We start from the raw sequence: 15,125 nt of genomic DNA, 5'->3' as shown, positions 1-15,125 counted from the left end.
CGAGGATAGGGCATGTCGCTTCCACTTCCCGCGAGGCAGTTTCACTGCTCGCGGGAAAAAGACCCCGACGCCTCCCATTGAAATAAATGGGAGGCGTTTTCGGGCCGTTTTTGCCGAGTCTTGCGACGCGGTTTCCGCGTCAAAAGAACTCGCCAAAATACTCTGTGCGAATACAGCCTCAATGTGCACGGACGACGGAAGCCACATTCGTCTCTGCGGACGCCATCATACCTGCTTGGCGCATGCGCACCGGCACTGATCCGGATGTCGGAAACTGTGCCATGGACTTAAACTACAAACTGCGCATGCACACTGCAAAAAGACTAAAGGGAGGGGCTGGCATTATACAGGGAAGGGTTAGTGGCCATTTAAGAGCCTGGCAGTTAAGCCAGAAACCCAAACACGAGATAAAGGTCATATACTGACCAGGAGTGCCGTATATAGCACTAAAACAATCTACCCCGGGAAAACATATAAATAGTGAAAGCATAGTTAATACATTAGTCGGTACTTCCGAGTACCTGGGTATCTCACAAGGTAGTTGAGACATTATCACTGGACAGCTGGAGCACGCACATAAAAATCCCATATAGATAGACGTGAATGAATATACATGCATACATAAATACACAACAATATCAATATTCTACACATATTAGTACATCACTGTAAATAGCACCATACAATTAAAAATTCCACTTTATTTTACAATAAATACCATCGTAAAAAAAAAATGAATAATTTTTAGACATATATAAATATACAATGTACCCCCATATAAACAAATAATAGTAAATAGTGTAAATAAAGTGCAAGGGGAGTGAGGAGAGGTGAGTGAACACACGTGCTCGTGATAGTGAAAAGAAGTGAGGAAAATAAATAAATAAAATAGTTAGATTATGTGAAGGAGTAAAAAAAGGGGACTGCACCTGAAAAATATATAGCCATTATTAAACATGCAGAAATATAAACATATTCAATATGAATCATTATATAATGTATTGTATAAATGACAAAAATATGAAAACCTATATAAAAATATGAAAATGATGCGACTCAATATGAGCGTGTTAGAGACCATAAAAATAATCAATGCATCATGACTGAAAGTCATCAAAATGTAAGTGATCTAATAAATATAACTGAACACATGTATACAATTAAAATCCATACATGTGCAAAAAATATATATATATTCAAAAAAATGTGTAGTGAGTATACGTGGATATAATATAATGGATAAGAAACATGAAACAATATATATAGATTCATGCATGATATATAAAAAGTGATAACGTGTATAGACTTAGGTATATAAATATGTTAATTAATTAGTGTATATAAAGTAGTAAAAATATACAAATATATAAAGTTGGTACACTAAAAGTGTATACATAATATGTGCATGTAGTAAACATGATATCATACAAGAAATACAATAACAACAATATGTAAATTCATATAAACATGTGTCAGTAAGAGAGAGAAATATGGATAAGGTACGTGTACCAGTACCAATACCTACCCCTTGAGAAAGCTGAGAACATCCCAAAATACCAAACATATACAAAAAAGGGTATAAATGTACAGCAATGTATACATGAAATGACATTCCCATGCATACACTAAGCCCACATATGATAATAGCACGCAGAAGAAAGCGGGAACGGGCACAATTTGGGCATCATAAAGCACCTCCGCTAAGTGTGGAGTGTTCCTGCGTGCTTCCTATCATGCAGTCCATGGGTTTGTGCAATATCCTTTATTTATAAAGCATGGTCTTTGTTTTGGGTGCAACTTGGAGCTCTAGCTGTATACTTTTATATGCATGCACAATTGTGTGCTCTTCTGTCAGGTGCTAAATATATTTATGTGCTTCTGTTGTCCAAATACTTGATCTATATGATCATCTTTTCTATAGATATCTGCATTTGTTACCACATCACAGGATGTTTATAGTATGGTAGCATATATATTGGATTATTCATGCAGCTCCTCCATACTCTCCTTTTTAACTGTGTGCTATATTGTTTTTATATTTTGATGGCCAATATGTTATGTATATTTCAATAAAGTTTATTTTATATTTTCATGGTACATGACTTGTGCTATATGTGTTTCATTTTCTGGATATACTAGTAGTCTTCACAGTCTGGTATAGGTATTGACATATGAGCTGCTGTCAGCTGAGCCGTCAGTCTAGCTGACTGAAAGTTTCTGCTTACAGCAGTGCTATGCAGCTTCTATGTATAATGAATACATAGTTGCTGCAGTGCAAAAAGTAAATATTTTTTTTTCATAAATGTCAATTTAAGATATGTATATAAACACATACATTTCATTTAAAAAAAAAAAGGCTGCAAATGTTTACATGGCCTTTAATGTTTTTGAGAATCTATTGAAATTGTCCATAAACTCATTGGTTATTTTCTGTTGCACAACTTTCTGTGACACGAATGTTGTTTTTCAATTCTGCTATGCTGTGTTGCTATACACATCTCCATCTGTATAGAGTTGCCTCAAATATATATATACTAGACCCATGGGGTTGGATGATAAAGGAACAGCACTATTTCAAGCGGGTCCAAAACGCAGACACAGTATTAGTCTCCAACTCTGTCTCTTTCCTCCTCTTGCATTCACTCAAGGACACCCACTTTCTATTAAGCCTGCTGTATCAGCACAGCTATCTGACACAGCCCAGTAATTCTGCCTGTCCTGGCCCAGCAGAAGGCAATTTATTATACTGTCAGAACTCCTCCAAGCCTCTGTACACAGATTGTCACATATCCTAGTCTTGAGATGACACAATGTATTTTGTTGTTCGTTTTTCTAACATCCAATATGTAGGTGAAATATTCCATTATTTTATACAAATTAACCAATTCAAAAAACATCAAGTGGGGAGCGGGGTAAACCCCAGGATTTAAACTCACATCATGTAAATTAGTAAAATTCCCAGATACAAAACAATGGGCTGGTTCCCGTTATTCCTTCCAGTTTTTCAAATTGTATTACTATAAGGAAGGAATAATTATAAAATGTAGCCTTTAATCAGCTGATAAAACGTGGATACAGACATCTACTTAATTTTTTTTTTTTAAACAGACATACATAACATAAATGTATTTTTTGATCAATGAAATATAGTTCCCTTAGATAAACTGCTGATTATAGGATCAGTATATGATCAGCAAATTCTATGAGGATCGCACAGTGGTGCTATATCTGTCTCCTATAACTAAACGGAACTAGCCCTGTATTGGGTAATACTGCTGGGCACTCGTTCTGAAAAGAACAACCCTATTAGCGCCGGAACCTGTCCCTTACGTCTTCTTCTATTGTTTCCCTAACACTGTGACTCTTGCTACTACACGTTTCACCAATATATTTTGGCTCATCAGGGAGACATGCCAAATTACGGTTTAACAATTTTAGTGTTTGGCAGTGGCAGTGAGTGCAAAAATCTTGCATATTTTGTATGCCTCAAGAACCCACCCATTCCGGGGGCTCGACCATGCCAATCAGCGGAGAGGCATGTATGAGTCATCCTCCCGCCGTCATTTACAGTCCTTCATTGGGCTGAGTCTTCAATTATCATGGGGATTTTTTGTGTATTCCCTATTGGCTCATTCTTCTGTCACTCACAGTGATCCGAAATTACAGTTATCCTGAGTATCGTAACAGTTCTTTTCTTATCTCAAAGATTGTTTCCTTTTATTTGCGTCCCAATAGTTATTGTTTCTAACGTGTTCATTTATCCCTTGGCAACATAATTTATACAGGGATATCTTCAAGTAGTCACTTAAGTGCGGTTGATTGTCATGGAGTATTGCATTGCTATTTACAGTGGTCACTGGAGGGGTGCGGGGTTTTATTCATATTATTCTGGTTTGCTTTTAGTTAAGAAATCCCTTTGGGCACAATTTTTCCTTACATCACATATCTGTATTGTGTTTAAATTATATACATTATCAGTATACAGTGAGTTGACTGTTCTCTCACTGCAATATATTAACCAGAAATAAATGACAATTTATTAACTTGGATAAAATTGGAGATTATATTACAAAAGATTTTTAATACTCTACTAGACAAAAAATAAAATTGCAACGTTCAGTGTCAAGAGCAAATTATACCCATCAGGGCGGATTTACACGAGCGTGTGCGTTTTTGCGCACGCAAAAAACGCTGCGTTTTGTGTGTGCAAAAGGCACTTAACAGCTCCGTGAGTCATCACATAGAATGCGCGGCTGCGTGATTTTCGCGCAGCCGCCATCATTATGACACGATGTTTGTAAACAGAAAAGCACGTGGTGCTTTTCTGTTTGCAAACATACTTTTGACTGCTGTTGCGCGAATCACGCGCGTCCCACGGAAGTGCTTCCGTGTGGTGCGCGTGATTTTCACGCACCCATTGACTTCAATGGGTGCGTGATGCGCGAAAAACGTAGAAATATAGGACCTGTCGTGAGTTTTACGCAGCGGACACACGCTGCGCAAAAATCACTGACAGTCTGCACTGCCCCATAGACTAGCATAGGTCCATGCGACGCGCGTGAAAAACACGCGCGTTGCACAGACGTATTACACGTTCGTGTAAATCCGCCCTTATGCTGTGAGAGGGGCAGAGTTGCAAATGTAATATTTAACTCAATTCCGAGAATGATTGAATAAATGTTATATTTTTTAAATGCAGCTATAAAAGGACACTATAAACAGATGTGTCCACCCTTAAGTTTTCTTGAATTGCGTTAAGAAATACCATTTGTCATGATACTGTTCAACACAATCTCGCGTTATCCAGTGAAAAAATGATACGTTAAATGGACACGGACTGTTCAAAGAACTTATACTAATATAGAGGTATACCTGATAGATATAAACGTTATTATTTACTTACTGTTAAAATGTTGTTGTTTTATCCATGCAAATTCTGTGGGAAGTTACTGCCGCTGGGTGTCTCAATTCCTGTAATCTGCTGTCAACCCTCTGTTGTCAAGCAAAATCTGTCCCTAGTTACAGAGCAGAGGAGATGAACTGCAGGAAGTGGGGATGTGTCTCTTCACTGCCTGCCAATAGACGTCTATGGAGAGGGAAGGGGGAGAAGAGTGAGAAAGACAGACATGCTGACCATAGAAGTCTATGGAAAGGGGATGGGGAGCAAAGTGCAAAAGAAATACACAGATGTGCAGCAGTTTCTGCTAAGTGTTATTACACTAGTGCTAGATTCTCAGCTGCCCACATATACATACACTGCCGGTAAAAAAAATTTAGGACACCTCAATTTTTCCAGTAATTTTTGACATTATCACAGTTCTAGTACAGCAAATAAAGTGAAATGGTTCAAAAGTAAGTTGAAAACAGAAAAATAATATTAATTTTTAACCTCAAACAAAACAGTCCGAATTTCTGATTTTAACCCCTTAATGACCAGGCCTTTTTGCACGTTAATGACCAAGGTTTCTTTGTTGTTTTTTCATTGTTGCATTCCAAGAGCCGCAACTTTTTTTTAAAATTCTGTTGACATAGCCATATAAGGGCTTGTTTTTTGAGGGACGAGTTGTATTTTTCAATTGCACCATTTTTGGATGCATATAAAATATTTGATAAACTTTTATAAACTTTAATTTAGGAGAGAATTGAAAATAAACAGCTATTTCAGTATTGATTTTTGCGTTATAAATTTATGCCGTTCACTATGCGACATAAATAACATGTTACCTTTATTCTATAGGTCGACACGTGGAAACCGCACCGCAAAACTCGTCAAAAACGGCCCAAAAATACCTCCCATTGATTTCAATGTTTTCAATGGGAGGCGGAGACGTCGGCGTCTTTTTCCCGCGAGCGTCGAAACCGTCTCGCGGGAGAAAGAAGGGACATGCCCTATCTTCACGCGTTTACGCCTCTGACCTCCCATTGACATCAATGGGAGGCAGAGAAAGCGTATTTCGCGGCGTTTTATGCCCGCGGCGCTCAATGGCTGCGGGCGAAAATTGGCGTGCAGGGAGAGGAAAATCTGCCTCAAACTCCCAAACGGAATTTTGAGGCAGAAATTCCGCTTACAAAAAACTCTGTGTGAACATAGCCTTAAGGCGATACCAAATATATAAAGGTTTTATGTTTTCCTACGTTTGCAAAATAAAAACCCTTTTTTTTAAACAAAACAAAAAACAACAACTTGTTTTTGCATTGCCGCAATCCAAGATTCATAACTTTTCTATATTTTTCCGTTGATGTAGCCATATGTGAGATTGTTTTTTGCAGGACAAGGTATAGCTTTAATTGGTAGTATTTTGGGGTACATTGGACTTATTGATTAAATTGTATTTTAATTTTTAATGAGTGGAATGGGAGAAAAAAAATGAATTTTGCCGTTGTTTTTTGCATTTTTTTTGGACGCTGTTTACCTAGCGGTTTAATTAATGTGTTAACTTTATTGTTTATATCATTATGATTGCGGCGATACCATATATGTGTGTGTTTTTTTATTTTGTTTTGACACTTTTACTGCGGAAAAAAATTATTTAATTTTTACTGTAATCTTTATTTTTTATTTTTTCCATAAACTTTATCTAACTTTTTTTTTTTGTCCCACTAGGGGACTTCACTTTGCGATCTTCTGATCACAGATATAATGCTTTGTATACTTAGTATACCAAACAGGGCCGGCTCCAGGTTTATGTGGGGCCTTGCGCGACACAGACTTGGTAGGCCACTTTGCGGGGGAACTCACGGCGGCAATAAAATGGCAGAAAACGTCACTTTTTGCCCCCATATAGACGTTTGGCCCTGTTTATGCCCCCATATAGAAGATAGGCCCCCAGTTTGTACCCCCATAAATTTGGTACCCTCTGTAGATAGTGCCACACAGCCCTCCCAGGTAATGCCACACAGCCCCCCCTTCCTGGTAGCGCCACACAGCCCCCCTCCCTGGTAGTGCCACACAGCCCCTGTCCCTGGTAGTGCCACAAAGCCCCTGTCCCTGGTAGTGCCACGCAGCCCCCTTCCCTGGTAGTGCCACATGGCCCCTCTCCCTGTAGGTGGTGCCTTTGTAGTTCCCTCTGGAAGTGGAATCCCCAGCCAGAGCATTGCCAACGCTCTGGCTGGGGATTCCGCTTCAGGGGAAGCCCCCCGACGTTACTGTCCATATATGGACAGTGTTATCAGTGGCAGCTACAGAGCCATAGTCCCGGGAAGAGTGCTACTAGCACTGCCTGGGACCAGGGGAGTAGCTAAAGGCTCATGGGCCCTGGTGCAAGAATTCAACTAAGGCCCCCTACCCTCCCCAACACCACCAGAAACCTGTTCACGCCTATGACAGACCCCATGAATGCCCCCTATAGTATAATGCCCCCATAGCTGCCCCCACAGTATAATTCCACTATACCGTATAATGCCCCCCATAGCTGCCCCACACAGTATAATGCCCCCATAGCTGACCACAACACAGTATAATGCCCCCATAGCTGACCAACACAGTATAATGCCTACATAGCTGCCCCCCACAGTATAATCCCCCCATAGCTGCCCCCACAGTATAATGCCCCCATAGCTGCCCCCACAGTATAATTCCCCCTAGCTGCCCCCCCAAAGAATAATGCCCCTATAGCTGCCCCCCACAGTATATTGCCACCTATAGCTGCCACATACAGTATAATGCGCCATACAGTATAATGCCCCCAATGGCTGCCCCATATAGTATAATGCCCCGCATAGCTGCCCCATACAGTATAATGCCCCACACAGTATAATGCCCCCCATAGCTGCCCCATACAGTATGCCACCATACAGTATAATGACCCCATAGCTGCCCCATACAGTATAATGCCCTCCATAGCTGCCCCATACAGTATAATGCTCCCCATCGCTGCCACATACAGCGTAATGCCCCCCATACAGTATAATGAACCCATAGCTGCCGCATATAGTATAATGCCCCACGCAGTATAATGCCCCCCATACAGCATAATGCCCTCCATAGCTGCCATATACAGTATAATGCCCCCCATATCTGCACCATACAGTATAACGCCCCATGCAGTATAAGGCCCCCTTAGCTGCCCCATACAGTATAATGCCACCATACAGTATAATGCCCCCCATAGCTGCCACATACAGTATAATGCCCCACACAGTATAATGCCCCCATATCTGCCCCATACAGCATAATGCCCGCATACAGTATAATGCTCCCCATAGCTGCCCCATACAGTATAATGCCCCCATACAGTATTATGCCCCCATATCTGTCCCATACAGTATAATGCCCCCATACAGTATAATACCCCCTCAACAGCTACCATATGAGCCCCCCATCCCATACCCAGTATAATGCCCCCATATGTATGTACCTAATAGAAAAATAATAACATAATTACTTACCTATCCGCGTTCCCACGACAGGTGGAGGAGATCCTTCTCCTCCTCTGCACTGTGCTGTGAGTGACTCGGCGAAGACAGGCGCGATGACGTCACTATATACAATATAGTGGAATGGATATTGTGGGCTTGGGAACTGTCCTCTCTTAGGTCTTACATTCCCCTGTGGATTATATTTGGCGCATATTAGACAGGTTAAACACATTTTTTAGAGTAGTTAGTAAAGCCATATGCCGTGAACACTTTAGATATGATTTCTACCATCCCCCCTGTTGAGACATGGCTTGTCCCATGGCTCAATATGACTGCATATCTGAATAAGTTGCTGGGTAGGATTTATTTGTTCTCTGTGTATATATATATAGCCCATTTTGAATGGTGGCTCTTTTACTTGTCCATTTATTTTGTTCTGACTTAGGTGAGGACTGTTGCATGTTTTGTAGTATTTGGAGATCTATAATTTGGTGTGGCTGTTGTATGAGTAGATGATCTTGTCCTGTAGCTACATGTTTTGCTGCTATTTCAGCTTTTTCATTTCCTTTTGAAATGGGGTCATCTTTCCTTGTGTGTGTGCACTACATTTACATATTGCCACCGCTTTTGGTAGCTGAACAGCCTCCAAGATTTGCAATATAAAATCTTTGTGATTAATATCTTTACCTGTAGACGTTACCATGCCTCTATTTTTCCATTGTTGGGCAAACACATGGATAATTGTAAATGCATATTGACGATCAGTATAGACCAGGGGTCTCAAGCACGCGGCCCGCGGGCCGCATGCGGCCCCTGGGGCTGTCATCTGCGGCCCGCGGGACACAGAGCCGCTAGTATTGGCTCTGCTCCGAGACTCTGGAATTCCCTGACATCGCTGTCCACATATGAACAGCGATGTCTGGGGCTTCCCCAGAGCCGGAGTCCCGAACAGAGCGCTGGTGTCGGCTCTGCTCCTGGACTCTGTGGAATTCCCTGACATCGCTGTCCACATATGAACAGCGATGTCTGGGGCTTCCCCAGAGCCGGAGTCCCGAGCAGAGCGCTGGTGTCGGCTCTGCTCCGGAACTCTGTGGAATTCCCTGACATCGCTGTCCACATATGAACAGCGATGTCTGGGGCTTCCCCAGAGCCGGAGTCCTGAGCAGAGCGCTGGTGTCGGCTCTGCTCCGGGACTCTGTGGAATTCCCTGACATCGCTGCCCATATATGGACAGTGTGTCAGGGTCTTGCCCAGAGCGGAGCAGAGCGCTGGTGTCGGCTCTGCTCCTGGACTCTGTGGAATTCCCTGACATCGCTGTCCACATATGAACAGCGATGTCTGGGGCTTCCCCAGAGCTGGAGTCCCGAGCAGAGCGCTGGTGTCGGCTCTGCTCCGGGACTCTGTGGAATTCCCTGACATCGCTGCCCATATATGGACAATGTGTCAGGGTCTTCCCCAGAGCGGAGTCCCGGGCAGAGCGCTATTATCGGCTCTGCTCCGGGACTCTGGGGAAGCCTCTGACATCGCTGTCCATACATCGACAATGATGTCAGGGGCTTCCCCAGAGCAGGAGTCCCAGTGATGTCAGGAGCACAGCTGGAGTCCCAGGAAGAGCCTACTAGCGCTCTGCCTGGGACTCCAGCTCTGGGCAAGCCCCTGACATCACTGGGGCAGCCTCTACAGAGGGCACTGGGGCAGCCTCTACAGAGGGCACTGGGGCAGCCTCTACAGAGGGCACTGTGGCAGCCTCTACAGAGGGCACTGTGGCAGCCTCTACAGAGGGCACTGTGGCAGCCTCTACAGAGGGCACTGTGGCAGCCTCTACAGAGGGCACTGTGGCAGCCTCTACAGAGGGCACTGTGGCGTTATCTACAAGTGGGTGTGTGACAGTATCTGAAGAGGACACTGGCATTATCTAGGGGTGTGTTGCATTATCTACAGAGGGCACCGTGGCCTTATCTACAGAGGGCATCGTGGCCTTATCTACAGAGGGCACCGTGGCCTTATCTACAGAGGGCACTGTGGCCTTATCTAGGGGTGTGTTGCATTATCCACAGAGGGCACTGCGGCAGCATCCACAGAGGGCACTGCGGCAGCATCCACAGAGGGCACTGCGGCAGCATCCACAGAGGGCACTGCGGCACTATCTAAAAAGGGGCTGCCCAATCTTGACATGTGTGCTAACTGAGCCGCTGGACTGCATTTAGCGACACTTAAACTGGAAAGCTGGATTGTTGAAATAAGCACGTGCAGAAATATCTCAAATTTTAAACCTAGCGCTATTATTATAGTAATGTAGTATTATTATTCTAGTAATATAGTGTTATAGTAGTTCAAATAACTAATTGATTAACAATAATTTTGTATTGCATCAAATTTGAAAGTAATGCAGCCCGTCAACTTCCCATTTTTTCTATATGCGGCCCACTTACCCGGCCGAGTTTGAGACCCCTGGTATAGACCGTCAACGTTTTACCTTTTGCAATTTTACATGCTTCAGTTAATGCTATTAATTCAGCTGCTTGTGCTGACGAGTGTTTAGGTAAAGCCTTAGCTAGTAATGTTTCCTATTGTGTGACCACTGCAAACCCTGTGGCATTTGTTGCCATCCTGATTTTTCTTACAAGATCCATCTACAAACAGTATGAGATCACTATTTCGTAGTGGAGTATCTTTGAAATCTGATCTGGTTCCACTCTTTCTGCTATGGAGGATAGGCAATCATGTGGTTCACCATCCTCAGCAGTAAGCATCAAGGTTGAAGGATTTAAAGTGGTACATCTTTCTATCATCAAATGTGGTTGTGAAAGTAACAATGTCATGCATGACGTGTCTTACAGCTACTGCGTGTCGTACTTTAAGAGTTAATGGATGAAATAACACTAATGTAGCGGAAGCTCCTATAGCTTTTGCGGTGGCTACAACTGATTGAATACAGGGAGGTAAGGCTCTTGCTACTGGGTCAAGTTTTGATGAGTAGTAAGCTAGAGGTCTATCCTTTCCCCCATACTCCTATGTTAACACTGAAGTCATGTATCGATTTTTACAACCTACAGTTTGAATAAAGGGTTTTGAATAATCAGGTAGTCCAAGCACTGAAGATCCTACAAGAACCTGTTTTATCTGAAAAAAATGTCTCTTCAGCTTCAGGAGTCCATTTAATGGAATCCTGGGCTGCAAGGGGTTCCTCATAAATCAAAGACATTAATGGTCCTGTAATAGCAGCATAATTGGCTATCCAACTTCTGCAGAAGTTAGTCATACCAAAAAGGACATCATTTGTCTTTTTGTCAGAGGTTTCGGTGCTTGGAGCATTACTGACTTTCTTCCTTCATCTAGATGTTTACCGTCTTGGGCAATATGGTGTATGGAATGCCGAGGCTAGAAAGTATATGCCCTAGTACTTCCCCTGGGAAGTGGGTTCCTCTATCACTCTCAATTACTTTAGGGACCCCATATCGGCATACTACTTAAAGGAACAGTGTCATCACAAATATTTTATTAATATGTTAAAGATGTTAGTGCCTTAATATAAACGTTTATTTTCATTTGTGTGTTTGTGTTTTACTGTTTCTTTTTTTCACACTTTTTTTTCCCTATGGGGGCTGCCATTTTTTGTTCCATTTCTGTGTGTGTCGATTAACGACACACACAGACATGGAATACGGCAGCCACAGTCCCATAGGGACTGCGAACGGCTCCCGTCCCATTGACTGCCGTGTACGGCGTCTGTGTGGGAACTGCGCATGCGCCGCTCCCACACAGTCCTATTCGAAATTGGCGCCGTCCGGCGCCATTTTCCTGTGGACCGGAAGTCGCGGCCGGACAGTAATATTACTACTTCCGGTCGCGGCTTCCGGACAAGTGCACATGGAACAGCGGCAGCAAAGGGAGCGGACGGGCCGCGGCGGCAGGAGCAGGTAAGCGATTTCAATGTATGTTAGTGTTTGTGTGTGTTTACTACTGCATGTAAACCTACTACACTGTGGGTTACCTCAAAAAATGGCGACGCACAGTGTAGCAGGTTAAACCTTTCAAACCCCTCGTTTATCCCGGCACTAGCCAGGATAAAGGAGGGGGGGATGCTGAGCGCTCACTAGAGCGATAGCTTTTAACCCAATGTTGCAATGCTGCAATTTTGGGAACTAGCTCCAAACAGCTCCATCTAGTGACCAAAAATGGGTAGTATTATAAATTTGAAAAAATTTATAATATTTCCTGACTCGCGAAAAAAATAAAAAAAATTTGAACAATGTTTTATCACCCACACACTAAATGTTTAAATTTAAAAAAAAAAACATGTTTTTGGGGCGACACCATGCCTTTAACTGAGTATTTTCCTAGCAGTGTTTTTAGCTGTGGCTTTGGTTACTGGCCATGCCTCAGGCCAGTTTGAAAACAAGTCTGCACATACGAGGACATATTCATATACACCTACCTTGGGTAGCTGTATGTAGTCCACCTGCAGTCACTGGAAGGGGTAATCAGGGCGAGGCATGTGCTTACCGGGTGCTTTTGTTATTTGACCGGGGTTGTGTCAGGCAACCCTCTACATGTCGAGCAGCTGCGTTCTGAAATACAGGCACAAACCAGTGATGTAACACTGTGCTACTCATGGCTCCTTTTGAGTTGTAAACTGGGGAATGCGCTATGACGCACATCATTGAGAAAAGACTACGTGGTAAGCACGTTTTACCCTTTACACGCCATGGCTCTCCTTCGCCTCTGACAGCTCCTACCTCCTGCCACAATTTCTGTTCAGGGGGCGGCGCTTGGGTCTGGAAGGCACACAGCAATTCCTTCGTGACTGGGCCCACTTCTTGGACTACCAACACAGGGAGGGTTGCAGCTGCTTTTGCTGCTTGGTTAGCCCGTGCATTCCCTTCCGCTTCAGGGGTGTATAGTCTTGTGTGCGGTTGCACTTTAATTATGGCTACTTTTGCTGCTTGGTTAGCCGGTGCATTCCCTTCCGCTTCAGGGGTGTCTAGTCTTGTGTGTGATTGCACTTTAATTATGGCTACTTCTGTAAGTAATGCTAAAGCCTCAAATAGTTATTGTACTGCATCAGCATTTTCGATTGGTTTGCCTTCTGAAATCAGAAAGCCTCCTGCTCGCCATATTGTGCCATAATTGTGTGCAACTCCAAAGGTGTACCTTGAGTCTGTATAGACATTCACCCTTTTACCTGTGCCCAACTTACATGCTTCTGCGAGTGCCATGAGTTCTGCCTCTTGGGCAGAGCTGCTGGAGGGCAGTGACTTTTGCTGCACGGTCTTACCTTTCTGGACTACTGCATACCCGGTGGTGAAATGTCCTGTCTGCTCATTCCAGTATCTAGATCAGTCTACAAAATACTGAACATCATAGTTAGTCAAAGGTACATCAGTGACACCTGGTAACCCTTGGGCTCGAAGTTGCATTACACTGGGACAATCAGGCTCATGTTCCATATCAAACAAGACATTGTCATTTGCAAGTTCGTACATTAAGGGCCTGGCATCTCCCCCTTCCCCTCCTTTCTCTACAACCATAGGCATAGTGATGGTTGTGTGGGACTGGGTGGTCTTCGATAGCAGTAAACCTATATGGGAAAATTACAACAATAATTAGACTGTTTCCTGAGCACATATATCAACAGAGATAAAACACAAAATTAGCAACATATTGCAATAGACAAGTGGTGGAGTGTTTGGGGGACCACTTATCCAACAGCTCTTTGATTGCACGGATGACAATATCAGGGGAATTTGCTGCACCCTGGGGAAACACCATCCAGGCATACTGTTTGCCTTTGTGTGTAAAGGCAAAATATTAGTAATAATTTGGAGACAGAAGGATAGAGAAAAACTCGGTAATATGGGGAGACACAATGGGAGTTATCAGTTTATTACCTGATAACTTAGCAATCTATCATTTATGCAGACCGTGCTTGATAAATATTTCAATAGAGAGAGAGAGAGCAGCAGTATTTTACATTCCTTCTAACATGCTCATACACTGCATTCAGCTGCGGCCCCCACCCTTTTCATTTAGCACTATAAACTTCAGCGGGCCAAAATGCTTAAAGGAAACTAAATTTTTGCTATATTCATAACTCTAAAACCTGACTGTACACAGATAACTTTAATTATTTAAACCTTATAGATATGGTACATAAAAAACAACAACAAAACAGTCTTTTTACACAACCTTATACTTCAGTTTATTAGCCATATTAACAAATGAAAACCTATATAGCCAAGTATGCAAAACAAAATAATTTGGAACACAGTTTGAAGTATACTCATCAGCCATCTTGCTATTCCCTTAAATCAATTAGCTGGGTTTAAGAAAGAAAAGGTATTATCCCACCATGAGTCTTTGTTAACCTCTTGTTCTTGTAGGTACTTTTCTCTGAAATCAGCTATTTTTGTTAGACTAGCTTTAACACGTAGGTTACCCACAGGATGAATATAATGGCAACAGTTTATTATTATTATTATTTTTATTATTATTATTCCCTTTCTCTTTGTTTCTTCAACTCCAAAAATTTTGTACAAGTTCAAGGCTTTCTATAATCACCTAGACTTAATCACATTGGAGATATATACATTAGTGTAACCATCAGTCATCAAACCTTCTTTTGCTTGCTGTAACTCACTAACTATATTCCCCTGTTCTAGGCTTTGGCATTCTGCTTATCATGGTTAATAGATCATCATCATCATCATTATCATCATCATCATGTTAGGTGACATACAATACATTGTTGAAGCATGTGGGGTTAT

General features: G+C 42.5%; 1 protein-coding gene across 3 annotated transcripts in view; it reads right to left on the bottom strand.

The window, feature by feature from the left end:
• RPP25 (ribonuclease P/MRP subunit p25) overlaps positions 1 to 15,125 on the bottom strand; it is a 99,045-nt gene that overhangs the window by 5,051 nt on the left and 78,869 nt on the right. The window contains exons 2-4 of one of the 3 annotated variants that reach the window (XM_075857795.1): positions 13,843 to 13,939; positions 12,797 to 12,929; positions 4,904 to 5,086 (exon numbers count right to left, since the gene is read on the bottom strand). The gene's annotated coding sequence lies outside the window, so the exon portion shown is untranslated. Of the gene's footprint in view, positions 1 to 2,709; positions 3,018 to 4,903; positions 5,087 to 12,796; positions 13,940 to 15,125 lie in introns of those variants that run through there. The other 2 variants (XR_012882429.1, XM_075857794.1) reach the window with 2 other exon arrangements.

Source organism: Rhinoderma darwinii, chromosome 3, assembly GCF_050947455.1.
Source record: "Rhinoderma darwinii isolate aRhiDar2 chromosome 3, aRhiDar2.hap1, whole genome shotgun sequence".
Lineage (NCBI taxonomy): Eukaryota > Metazoa > Chordata > Amphibia > Anura > Rhinodermatidae > Rhinoderma > Rhinoderma darwinii.
This window is presented reverse-complemented; position numbering and strand designations above follow the sequence as displayed.